The sequence below is a fragment of the Thamnophis elegans genome, chromosome 11 (genome assembly GCF_009769535.1).
Source record: "Thamnophis elegans isolate rThaEle1 chromosome 11, rThaEle1.pri, whole genome shotgun sequence".
Classification (NCBI taxonomy): Eukaryota; Metazoa; Chordata; class Lepidosauria; order Squamata; family Colubridae; genus Thamnophis; species Thamnophis elegans.
The window spans coordinates 31,978,012-31,991,129 of record NC_045551.1 but is presented as its reverse complement, the minus strand read 5'-3'; the positions used below and the strand labels follow the sequence as shown (position 1 = coordinate 31,991,129).

Genomic DNA, 13,118 nt, shown 5'->3' with positions numbered 1-13,118 from the left:
AAAATAATATTCAATATTTGTATATGTAATTTTCAATTATTTATCCGGGGTAAGTGTTGATTCATATGCTAATCAAGCAGTATTCAAGTGGGCTTTTTTTCAGGTAGTTAGTTTCTCACTTTTAATTATTTCCTACTTTCCATGTATGTTGTATTTCCACTTCACTCTTTGTCGAAGTCTGTAGTCATAAAATAAAACCAATCCCCTACCCTTAACAATATTTTGATTTCAATCCTGCTTTTACTGTTCCCGCATGCTCATTTTATTTCTCTGCATAACATGATAGATACTTTTAAAAACAGATGTCTGAAAATGAATGCTTTTTGGTTCAATATTATTCTATTCTCATTATAAAATCTTCATTCACTTTCCCCTCTTCCTTTAGCCTAACAAAGCCCCAAAATATACCACAGGAAGGATCTGCAGCTGTAGAAACACTACAAACTAATGTTCTTTAGCAAAGCTCTTTAAGATGAAATTGCTACTATATTTCCCAATTATTGTTTAGACAGTAAATAAACCATTCTCATATATCTGTGTATACACTCACATGGATAACTAAGCTTTTCATAGCTATAATAGAAATGGCATTTTAGTTCTGGAACTGATGTCCAGCAGGGCAATCACCCCTTACTATTTAGTGCTATGAATGACTTGCAAGAATATATATATATATATATATATATATATATATATATATGTATATGTATATGTATATGTATATGTATATGTATATGTATATGTATATGTATATGTATATGTATATGTATATGTATATGTATATGTATATGTATATGTATATGTATATGTATATGTATATGTATATATGTGTGTGTGTGTGTGTGTGTGTGTGTTTTATTTGTGCTGATAAATAAATAAAGGGAGACTAGTATAGATCTATTTCAAGCTATTTAGCTCTCATCAGCTAGTCATACCCTCACTGGGATTCGAACCCAGGCTATATTACATATTAGGCAGACGTCTTAGAGCTAAATAGCTTGAAATAGATCTATACTAGTCTCCCTTTATTTATTTATCAGCACAAATAAAACACAAATATAACAAAGGCAACAGTAAAAATATTGGGTTTCTGTCATGATGGACTCTTGTGACGAGCCGATTGACAGAGAATGGAAGCAGTTAGCTTCCTCCCATAATTGGGGCTTACCAGGGGTTGTAACACTAAATATATACCTTCTTCCCTGGCTTCAGCTGATAAGGAGGAGACCTGTGGCATAATGGCTAAGACATTTGCCTAAGATGCAATACAGCACAGATTCGAATCCCAGTAAGGGTATGGCTAGCTGATGAGAGCTAAATAGGTTGAAATAGATCTATACTAGTCTCAACATGTTTATATGGTGACCACACACAGCCTTGGTAGACTTCTCTATTTGTGATAGGTCCAGAACTTTGCACTGAAGTCATTACATAAGATGGTTGCTAAAATGTCTGCAGAAACTTTCAGCTTTTTCAAAATGTCCAGAGCAGCATGGTATAGTCATATTGCAATCTCTGCTCCTGTTTTGAGCATGTGGACATCATCATGATGCACATACAAAAGGCCTAGTGCTTGCTTTGGAGTGGCATGCTGCTGTTTTTATCAGTTAGCTACCCTTGATCCTGTGTCCCCTTGTGGATGCCAGTGGATGGGCAATTTACCTTTAGCTTAGTGAGCTGCAAGTTGCACAGGTGTGCTCATAAAATATTGCCTTGTAAATTTTGTTTCCCACTGTTTTCATATAGTTTTCCTACAGAAGATACATATGTTGTAATTATAGTTGGTTGCACAGTTATCCAGATGTTTAGGATGATGATGATGATGATGATGATGATGATGATGATAATTATGCCTTCAAGTCAGGTTGACTCCGTGCAACTACCTGGATTAGTCTTTGTAGTTTTCCTGGCAAGATTTCAGAATCAGTTTTGCCATTTGCCTCCTTCCTGAGAGGGTGACTGGCTCAAGGTCACCTAATTATATTTGTGCCTAAGAAGAGACTAGAACTCATTGTCTCCCAGTTTCTACTAGCCTAATGATTTCACTACTACACCAAACTATCTCAATATATGTAATTAATGATGACATAATCAGAAAGATGCTAATGATTTTTGTCAGGAACAGTTTTGTCCACATGGAATATGAGTTAGTAACAGAGCAAGTATATTACTATGTATTTCAGAAATACTTTGTTAATCTGCATATCCAAATAAATGGATTTTAATTGCTATTGATGCCTTTTATTAATTCCCAAACTGAGAAGTAGGTCCAACCCGAGAGAACCAGATATAATGAGCCAGTAGCTGACTTGTCAAACTTAGCAGACTGAATCAGTAGCCAGTGAAATGCTTTGATCAGGAATGAATGTGAGATGAAGGGTGTCAGGGACTCTGCTAATATTGGCTTTTGTTGAAACAGTGTGTGAAATTCCTTCAGTTTGGTGAAACAGTAATCAAGTATATTTCTTTGGGAAATCATGTTAGTGTGCAATATTGCACTAGATGTGAATTAGAGGTGGGAGCCCAAGCTTCTTCAGATATTATTGACTGCAACCCAATAACTTGGCCAATGAGATGTGATGCTGAGAGCTGAACACAAAATATAGAAACATCTGTCCATGCTTTTACTTAGTAGGCGATGCCTCAGCTGGTTATCAAAATATAATTCCCATCATGTTAAACTGTAATAAACTTTAATTTATTTATTATTAGACCCATTTGTATCCTTCTGCAATCAAAGTGGTTCTTAGCAGCTTATGTGAATATGAACAATTTAAAACATCAATAGTGACATTTGAAATTACATAGGAACATAATTAACAATGATAAAAAGAACAAGTGAAAAAATATATTGATATTTTAAGAAAAATAAGGTAAATATAATTAAAGGATGAAACAGTGCCATTTTCAATATTTTTTTTTAAAAAATCAGCACAGAGGAGCCTAGTTTTAGCTTAGTTATTGAATTACCTTGCTACTCAAGTTTTCTCTTGCTTTGCTGATATGAAGGTACAGTATGTCATTTTAGAAGCTAGCTAAAATGTTTCAAGAACACTTATAGTTAATGATTAGACACTTTACTAATAATGAAATGCATATGATACATAGATTGCTGTGGTTCCATACAATTTCAATTGATTTTCATATACCAGTAAAGGAGACTATTTGTAGTACAGTGTTGAAATGAGGATGCTTAATGCTCTCTGAACTTGGTTGTTTTCTTGCAAATATTCCATTATCCAAGCTAGGTAAGATCTAACTAGCATTGATGATGTTAGTAGTTTGGGTAATAAAATGTCTGAAACAAAACAACCAAGCTCAGAGAGCATCAAGGACCCCTGATTTTCATATACTTTAAAATAGGGGGTTATTTCTCTGAAAAGCAATGTCTTCTTAATCTGTGATTGTCATGGCCATAAAATGCTCCTGTTGTTTCAAATCCATTTTAATTTGTGTGAAAATACAGAATGTAATCATATTGCTTGTGAGAAGTGCATAATATAATCACATTGCAATTTGGACTGCTACATAAAAATTCCTGAAGTAAATAAAGACACCTGCAGAACACTGACAAGTTTCAGTTTGCAGACAATATGAAATATCTTCTGTATTTAGTATAGAGTACTAAAGTGTTATTTTTTGCCCCTTACAATGCCTTGACTATTCGTCTCTTCTTTGGCTGGTATGGTTTATTTTCTTACAAGCTAACTCAAGCAGTTCATTGGCTCCTTATCTGAAGAATAAACATTTATTCAACTGGTTCTCTAATATTGCTTGTCAGATCCTCCAAGATAGACAAAGTCATGAAACAGGAATAGAAGGTATTAAGGTATTTCAGGAAATGCTCTTTATGTTGAAACGTTTTCATTGTAACAGAATCTTGAAAACCAGAGTATCTTTCTAGCACAATTTATGTCAAACATCAAGGCAGATCTGTTTTGAGCTTCTTTCTCATGCTTTCTTCTTTCTCAGTACCGAGCAGTTTCTTCTGAAATTTCACACTTAACATTTGATCATAGCTTTGCCATTCCCAAGGACAGGTTTATATTTCCTCACACTTTCTGGGGTTTCCTTTTAAGTGCAAGACTGAAATAGCACAGTTGTTACACTCTTTCCATAGCATATTGAAAGCTACTGATTTGAAATTGAGCAAAAAAAAAATTAAATTATTATTTCTTCAAAGTTTTCTCCTTGAGCTTCCCCAAATAACCAGTTCATTGTTTAAAAAAAAGATCCTATAAGGGAGAAAATATAGGTAAATTCTGTCTTATCCACTTTTTCAGTGTTTTTTTTTTTTAATCCTAATTTGTAATCTCAAATTCTCCTTATAAAGTTATTTCCTCAAATGGATTTTAAATTTTTATTATTATTATGACTAAGGGCTATTTTTGCTTTTTGTATGTGTCATATTTGGACAGCTGTGGAAAAAAAGGATTGGTGACTATTGTTGGATAGATGAAAGGAAACCAAGTTTAATCCAGATAAGAGAAGTATGCCAGAGGTTTTCTGACTAGGGAAATATACTGATCTTGGTGGAGATGCCAGACGAAGTTTCATTCTCTGGCAGATTTGGTATACAATTTGTGGATGTTTTTGAATTCAGCATTAAGTGCTGAAAATGCACATAGCTCAAGAGTTGACTGATTCTTCAGTAGTTATTCATGCTCAGGTTAAATACAGATTTGATTGATCTAAGAATTGTCCTAGGAAGGAAGGAGCCCATTCCAAGGAGGGAAGCAAGACAGCACAATCCGGAGTTGGATCATAGAAAGAGGAAGAGATCTATGGTTGTCTCTCCCTAGAATCACCTAGGATACATTTGTTACATTAGGGTAGAATAGGTTTACTGAACTCTAGCAAGATTCCATCTATAAGGGGTAAGCGAATACAGAATTGAACTTTGGCTTAATTGTGTTATGTCATTCTTGGGTTGTCTGAGAGTTAGTATCAGTGGTCTGTAGGGAAAAGGGATTAGATCACATAACAGCAGTTTCATATCATCTTTTTATATGCCAGTTTATATATGTACACACCATTTTCTGTTATCTTTGTGAACTGCTTTGAAAGATTTTGTCTGCTCTGAGGATTGCGTAAAGTAGAATAAATAAACATATAAATGTTTCATGCCAGTTGGTTGGTCAAATCCAGAAACTGAATAAAAACTCTAATTTTAGGTTCCAAAGAAACGACTGGTGGACTGCAATGGACTACTAGTATTTTATGGCATTCAAAAACATTGAGATCTTTATTGATACCCAGATTAAAAAAAAAATACCATGCAAAGAATCATAAAAGAGGGTTTGACTCCTTGACTTCTTTTCAGCATATTATAAGGATTTATGGCAATATAGCTCTTAAAATCTCTGTTAGATTTAACATTGTTCTTTATCCTTCCTAATCTCAATAATCCAACAGAATTTCTGCTAAAATATTTTTAACTGTTTTGCTGCATTTCATTTGGATTTCTATTATTAGATTCTTCTCAGACATCACATTAATGCAGGCTTTCTGTTGGGTTGTCCATCTTCTGTCATGCTTGCTTCTCCTTTAAGTCCATGGGTACTCCCTGCTATGTCTGGCAAATCTTTTTGCAGTCACTTTTATTCTCATTCAGCATTCTGTGAATGCCCTCAACTGCATGAGCTCATTTACACGGTGTCTTATTTCTGAACCTATAAAATTAGCTGGCTTCCTTGAACAAATTATGGTCCGCTTTAACTGTACTCATTAGAAGCAAAATGTACCTCTTCAGGAAAAAAAAAACCTCTATTCAATTTATTACAGTCATGTTGAGTGGACATTCTTTCTAACAATATCTCTTTCCAACAATACATTTGCCTGCATTTCTGCTTGATTCCATAGTTTCATTACAGTTGTGGAAGCAGAGATTTAGCCAAGAGAATAGGATGACCAGGTTATGCATTATGAAAGAAAAAGAAAGCAAAAACAAACCAAATGCATCATCCTAAAAGGACATAGATGCATTATTTACATGGCAGAGTGTGTATACATCTAAAATAAAAAGGAATGATGGTAACAAGACATATCACATTATACCAGAATACAGATTATTTGGACTCTGACTCAGTCTGCCACTGAAACACATACCATACTGTATAGAATACTCTCTGGATCTTATGCCATTAAGTTATTCGATCTAAGTTGGTTATGTTTGCCATATATACCATAGTACCTGCCTAAAAGAAGCAGAACCTATTTAATATTAATAACCAGTAAAAGAACATATTTGTAACTTGAGGTTGAACTGTGAAGTCCTTGGTGCTCTCTGAGTTTGGTTATTTTCTTGCAGATGTTTTATTACTCAACTAGGTAATATCACCAGTGCCATCACCAGTAAAGGTAAAGGTTCCCCTCGCACATATGTGCTAATCGTTCTCGGCTCTAGGGGATGGTGTTCATCTCTGTTTCAAAGATGAAGAGTCAGTGCTGTCTGAAGACATCTCCATGGTCATGTGGCTAGCATGACTAAATGCCGAAGACACACAGAACATTGTTACATTCCCACCAAAGGTGGTTCCTATTTTTCTACTTGCATTTTTACATGCTTTCGAACTGCTAAGTTGCCAGAAGCTGAGACAAGTAGTGGGAGTTCACACCGTTACGCGGCACTAGGGACTCAATCTTCTGCTGAACTGCCAAACTTCTGATTGACAAGCTCAACGTGTTAGCCACCGAGCCACCATGTCTCCTTGCCATCACCAGTGCTATTATTATGTAGTTGACTATTGAAATATCTGCAAGAAAATGCCCAACCCACAGACACCAAGGACTCTATATTTAATAACCAATTCTTTTTCTGTTATAGGCATTAATAACCAATTATTTATGAACCAGAGGCAAACCTCCTCATTATATTTTAGGAGGGGGCTCAAATCATACTTAATAATATTTTATATATTTTAAAATATTGTATCTTCTGAATGATGTAGATTTCATGGCTTATATATTTGCTAAACCTAAGCCAACTAAGTAACGTTGGGCCAGTCATTCTCTCTCAGCCTTAGGACAAAGACAATGCCATATACTTCTAAAACTGCGGCTAGAAAACTGCATGGACTTGTCTGTATAGCAAGAGCACTTAGACTTATATATCACTTCACAGTGGTTTACATCCATCTCTAAGTGGTTTACAGAGTCAGCATCTTGCCCCCAACAATTTGGCTCCTCATTTTACCCACTTTGGAAGGATGGAAGACTGAGTCAACCTTGAGCCTGGTGAGATTTGAATAGAAAATTGTTATTAAAAAAGTATGGCTTTTACGAGAATACCTTTACTAAGTATTCCTTTGTTGAATAAATTTATAGTGTAAATAATTCAGGCTTGTAAATATCTATAGTGAAGCTCACAGAATGAGAATTATTATTTATAAGTAATCATTCTTAGTCAAGAAAAGTCATCTAGCATATGTAGCTGACACAATGACATTTCCTTTTTTACCAAGTAGTAAAATATTAATAATTCTCCTTTTCTTTTAATTTCAAGGAGAAAATATTCTATAGGCTCAAACCAAGCACATTAACACAGAGAGATGTAATGTATATGCTCACTTAACTTTATATACCTATAAAGATTGCATTTTAAGTTAGAGGACTGGAATAAATGTAACATGCAACTAGAATAAATATATTTTCCTGTATAAATTCCATATTAGTTATGTCTCCATTATTTTTCAAGAAAAATAACATTTCGCTCTCATGAGAGTAATTGAAATCTAAGAAATGTAATGATTCCGTAGATTGACTCTAATTATAAATTTAAAAATGAGACTGAATAATTTTGCTATTTACAAATCCAAATATTCCATGTATCATAGAATCGTATTTATACAGCAAATTCTTGTGAACATTTTCTAATTTTTAAACCATTAGATTAGATAATAATTTGCAAATGATTATTGTCATGCTCTTCCATTTTTTGTTTAAGGTGACAAATTGGAGAGTTCAGTTAGTACTCCTTATGCTTGAATTGGCGGTTCTCCTGTTCTAATATATGTATCATAATGGGAGCAAGATGAAAGTATTTAACAATAAATATAGCAGCAACAGGAGTGTTGGTTATGAAGATAAACTCAAGACGTGTTAGCTATCCCAAAAGACACTGAAATCTTTCACTCAGTTCCAAATACTTTTCATAGGAACCTATGGTCTAACACTGGGCTCAGGAAAGCAAATATTTTGAGTTTTAAGAATAGGCAACTCTGAATGAAAAGAACATGGTGGCTCAATGGCTAAGATACTGAGCTTGTCGATCAGAAAGGTTGGCAGTTCAGCAGATCAAATCCTTAGTGCCACGTAACAGAGTGAGCTCCCATTATTTCTCCCATCTTCTGCCAACCTAGCAGTTTGAAAGCATGTAAAAATGCAAGTATAAAAATAGGAACTGCCTTTGGTGGGAACGTAACAGTGTTCCATGCACCTGCAGTGTGCACACATGAGCACAGAGATGTCTTTGGACAGCGCTGGCTCTTTGGCTTTGAAACGGAGATGAGCACTGCCCCTTAGAGTCAGGAATGACTAGCACCAGTGGTGGGTTTCAAAAAAATTTAGAACCTATTCTGTAGGTGTGGCCTGTTTTGTGGGAGTGTCTTGGTGGTCATATGACTGGGTGGGAGTGTCTTGGTGATCATGTGACTGGGTGGGAGTAGCTTGGCAGTCATGTGACTGGGTGGGAGTAGCTTGGCAGTCATGTGACTGGGTGGAAGTGGCCAAGTCAATGTCACTGAATTATTTGCCCCAAAGAATGACCTACAAAAATAAGATATAAAAAAAGAAATTTATTATTTTGTGCACTTACTACTTAAATAAGAATAAAATAAGTATACAAAACAATAAAACAGCTACTTACAGAGGAAATATGGCTGCCCTTGCCGGTCTTCAACATTATTGACCACCTTACACACACACTTCTAGCCCCTCTGCCTCTTCCCTCTTCCTAGATTCACTTGAAGTTTTAAAAACTCACAGCCTGTGCACAGCACACACACTTCCAGCCCCTCTGCCTCTTCCCTCTTCCTGGATTCACTCAGATGTTTTTAAAACTCACAGCCTGTTCACACACAAGACATTTTTAAAACCCACATCCTGTGCACAGCACACACACTTCCAGCCCCTCTGCCTCTTCCCTCTTCCTGGATTCACTCAGATGTTTTTAAAACTCACAGCCTGTTCACAGCACACACTCTTCCAGCCCCTCTGCCTCTTCCCTCTTCCTGGATTCACTTAGATGTTTTTAAAACTTACAGCCTGTGCGCACACACACACTCTTCCACTCTTTAAAAATGTCTGAGTGAATCCGGGAAGAGACAGAGGAGCTGGAAGTGTGTGCGTGTGCACAGGCTGTGAGTTTTAAAAACGTCCAAGAGAATCCAAGAAGAGGGAAGAGGGGCTGGAAGTGTGTGTTCCTATAGTATCTTCCAGCCCCTCTGCCTCTTCCCTTACTGGATTCACTCAGATGTTTTTTTTAAAATCCACAGCCTGTGCACATGCACACACTCTTCTAGCAGCCCCTCTGACTCTTCCTTCTTCCCCAACATCCACCCCACCCCCACCCCAGCCACTCACCAGTTCTTTCTTCTTCTGGTTCTTCTTCTGAGAACTTTTCGGCAGCATGGTGAGGATGGGTGGGGCGAGTGAAAGAGCAAAGGAGGGGAGGGAGCGTTCCAGTACAGGGCCTCCTGACCAACTGGTACAGGAAGGCATGCTAAATTTCACTATCCGGTATGGCCGGACTGGTCCGTACCCATTGAAACCCACCCCTGATTTGCACATATGTGCGAGGGGAACCTTTACATTTTAAACTCTGTATGGGGCATGTCCACAAGACTATTTATGATGATCAAATTGGTGATTCCAAATAGAACTGTGATCATCATTGTACTTAGCCACCATAGTGGACTACACATTCATTCAGATGGTAAAGTAACTCTACTACTTAGTGTTTAACTGAATACAGTACAGCCTCTCTATTATGGTGTGATAATAATCCCTATTTGGACTAAGTATATTACTAATCTGTTCCTTCTTACTTTTGTGTGGCCCTTTAATTCTCCTGGAAAGTCAAACTATCCAGCATTGCATTATGGGCTTACGATTAATGAAAATTTCCACACTAGTGATTTATAGCATCACTCCACAATCTCAGTGGTGATATACAGCCTGCAATAATGATTTATCACCACAGTGATGGTAAAATATAAATTGCTAATGTGGAAGTCCTCCTTAAGCACATAAAATTTGTAACAATAGGCTTCTTAAATCTCATTAACTTCAGTATGTGCACATGAGTGTATCTCAGATTGATAGGAAAGAGTAAATCATTGCAATATATAAGTTTAAAAAATTATGCTAATTCATTATTAGTATGTCTATCTTTAAATTAAGTAGTTTTAAAAATATATCCTGCATTTACTCTAGGGCAATGTTTCTCCACCTCAATGATTTTAAAATGTTTGGCTTCAAGTCCCAGAATTCCCCAGCCAGCAATCCCCAGGAATTCTAGGAGCTGAAATCCACTTATCTTCAAATTGCTAAAGTTGAGAAATATTGTTCTGGACAACTCATGGTAATTTTCATTATCATCCATTCTGCTGCCTCCACTTTTTTTCCATAACAACCCCACACAACATTATCAGGCTAAACAAATATGTTTGGCCCAAATCCAGAAAGTCTTAGGGTAGTGAAAATCTGGGCCTCCCCAGATTTAGTCTAGTATTCAGACCAGATTATGTTCAAAAGCTAAACATTTTTGAATAACAATAGCCAGGAAGCAAACTGTTTTAAAAGCTTGCTTGTGATTTTCCCGAATGCATCTGATTAGCTACTGTTGTAAAGAAGATGCTGGATTATAAGAAATCCAGCTTGATCTATTATAATAAAGCAATCTTGACATCTTCATTTTTTATAGACACCTGCCATCCTTCTATAGACATTTCAGGGGACAGTGGCATAAGAATATGCTAATCTTCAGCCAAAAATAAATAGATGGATTGCAGTTTAGTTAATTCATAGATGGATTGTAGATGGATCCTAAAACATAAGCTCATAGAATGACACATGTATATAGTGAACATTTCTTTGTTACTTTTTCCTTTCAGTTCTACCTGTTTGGGGTGTAGTAGATAGTTAATAGTGTGCTTGCCAATTTCACTTTTGGGGCTTTCCTAGGATCAGAGCAATATGAGCTCAACCTTTATGTAAAGCAGGGATGTTCAACCTTGGCAACTTTAAGACTTATGGACCTCAACTCCCAGAATTCCCCAGCCAGCATGTAAACATTAAAGTTGCCAATGTTGGACACCCCTGATATAAAATGAAAAGTGCCAAGTAGCAAACAATCTTGAAAAGTTTCATCCTTTTTTTAATGACTAAATGAGAATATCACTTCATATAGGCTTTCCAAATATCTGGTCAGCTAGGATGAAATGGATTGAAATTTTTTAAATTGAATTCAATGCATTATGCAAAGACTAGATCATCCAAAGAGCTATCAAAATTATATTGTTGGCAAAAAATGCTCTAAGCTTCTCTCACTCCCCCGCTCTGTTGGCTTGCAATCTTCAGGGACATTTTTTCATTCACTTTTTTCATCTTCTGCTACAGGGGAAGCATTACACAGAGCTATTATTGTAGTTCATGGAACTATAAGGAACATCTATCTGAAGGTCAGAACGTTTAATATTTTGGAATTATTTTTCCGAATGGATCTTCCTGTGCTCCCCAAAATGTAGCAAGACTACTGCACAAAAATATATGTAATAAGCCAGTGGAAAACTGAAAGAGTGCATCCTTCCACATTTTAGGCAGCTAAACTGGAAAATCCAACATTATCAAAATTGTTAATTTATGCTACAATGGTCACTTAATCATACCATGGAAGGATAGTTGGAAGCACTATAAATGCCTTGCTGATAAGAATAAGAGGACAGTTATATAAATATGAATTTTTATATATATTTATATATTAAATATATTTTATCATATATTTCACTTTAGAGACTCAATCTTCCTAATAGCAGAAGGTAGCAAATGATCATCACAGTTGTAGAATCAATGTAGACTAAAATCCTAAACCAAATATCACTACCCAAATATGGGTTACTTCAAAATAGTCTTCCATGTCAGTAGGATACATTTTGAATGTGCAAATTTGTCATTTAGAAAGTAACAGCATGATTTTCAGACAACCTTTTTCTACTGGTTGATCTTATATAATTTAAGTGTGTTCAAATTTGGGGGGAATTTGGAGTCATACAACTCAACTACCTGTTGTGAAGGAATACTCCCAGTCAAAAATATAAGAGAATAGGAATAGTATGTTGAACCTGGCCAAGATCTATTATAGTTCAACATTTTGTTCATCACAGTGGCCAAACAGATACCTCAAAGAAGAAATGAAATCCTACCATTGTTTTCCCACAAATGACATTTGGAGGCATAAAGCTTCCAACCAAAGTACAGTGGTTTCAGGACTGGTAGTTCTGCAATTTAACCGAAAAGAGCAGTTGGTCATAATGACTAATACTTAGGGTGATTACATTCAAGAGGTTTGGGGTATCTTCCAAATTTCACTTGCCACTGTTATTAAATAAACATTGGGTGGGACATGTGCCTTTATTGTTCTTTGGAACTAACCAACATTTCTCATTGTCCTTAGTTTTAAAAGAAAGAAATAGAGATAAGAGATTGCAGTTGGATCAAGACATATTTTCTATTTTTATAATGACATGCAGAAATTTTTACAATCTCCTTAATATTTGCCAACCCCCAGCATTAAAATAATTAAATGCTATAGAAGCATTTAATTTAGAGTCAATTAAATGACTTGTATCCCTATAAGCACAATCATTCATTAGTGAGCAGGCCAATGAATTTGCTTTATAATACAGTATTTATGAGAAAATGTGCCAATGTGGTGATATATAGTTTTAAATGAATGAAATCAACGCTCTGTATTTGCCTCTTTCAAGAGTCCAAGATATATCTGTATCTTTATGTATTTTCTACCTATACTGACTACACTAATCAACTAATCTTTGGGGAGAATAGGAAGAACAGTTTTGAGAATATAACAGAAGATGTGTAATTAAGACTAGACCACA

The 13,118-nt window shown here is 35.8% G+C and overlaps 1 protein-coding gene across 1 annotated transcript in view; it reads left to right on the top strand.

Moving 5' to 3' along the window:
- The window catches only part of GABRG3 (gamma-aminobutyric acid type A receptor subunit gamma3), a gene marked incomplete at its 5' end in the record, with an annotated part of 443,827 nt that overhangs the window by 77,439 nt on the left and 353,270 nt on the right, over positions 1-13,118 (top strand). The gene's annotated exons all lie outside the window — the stretch shown is intronic.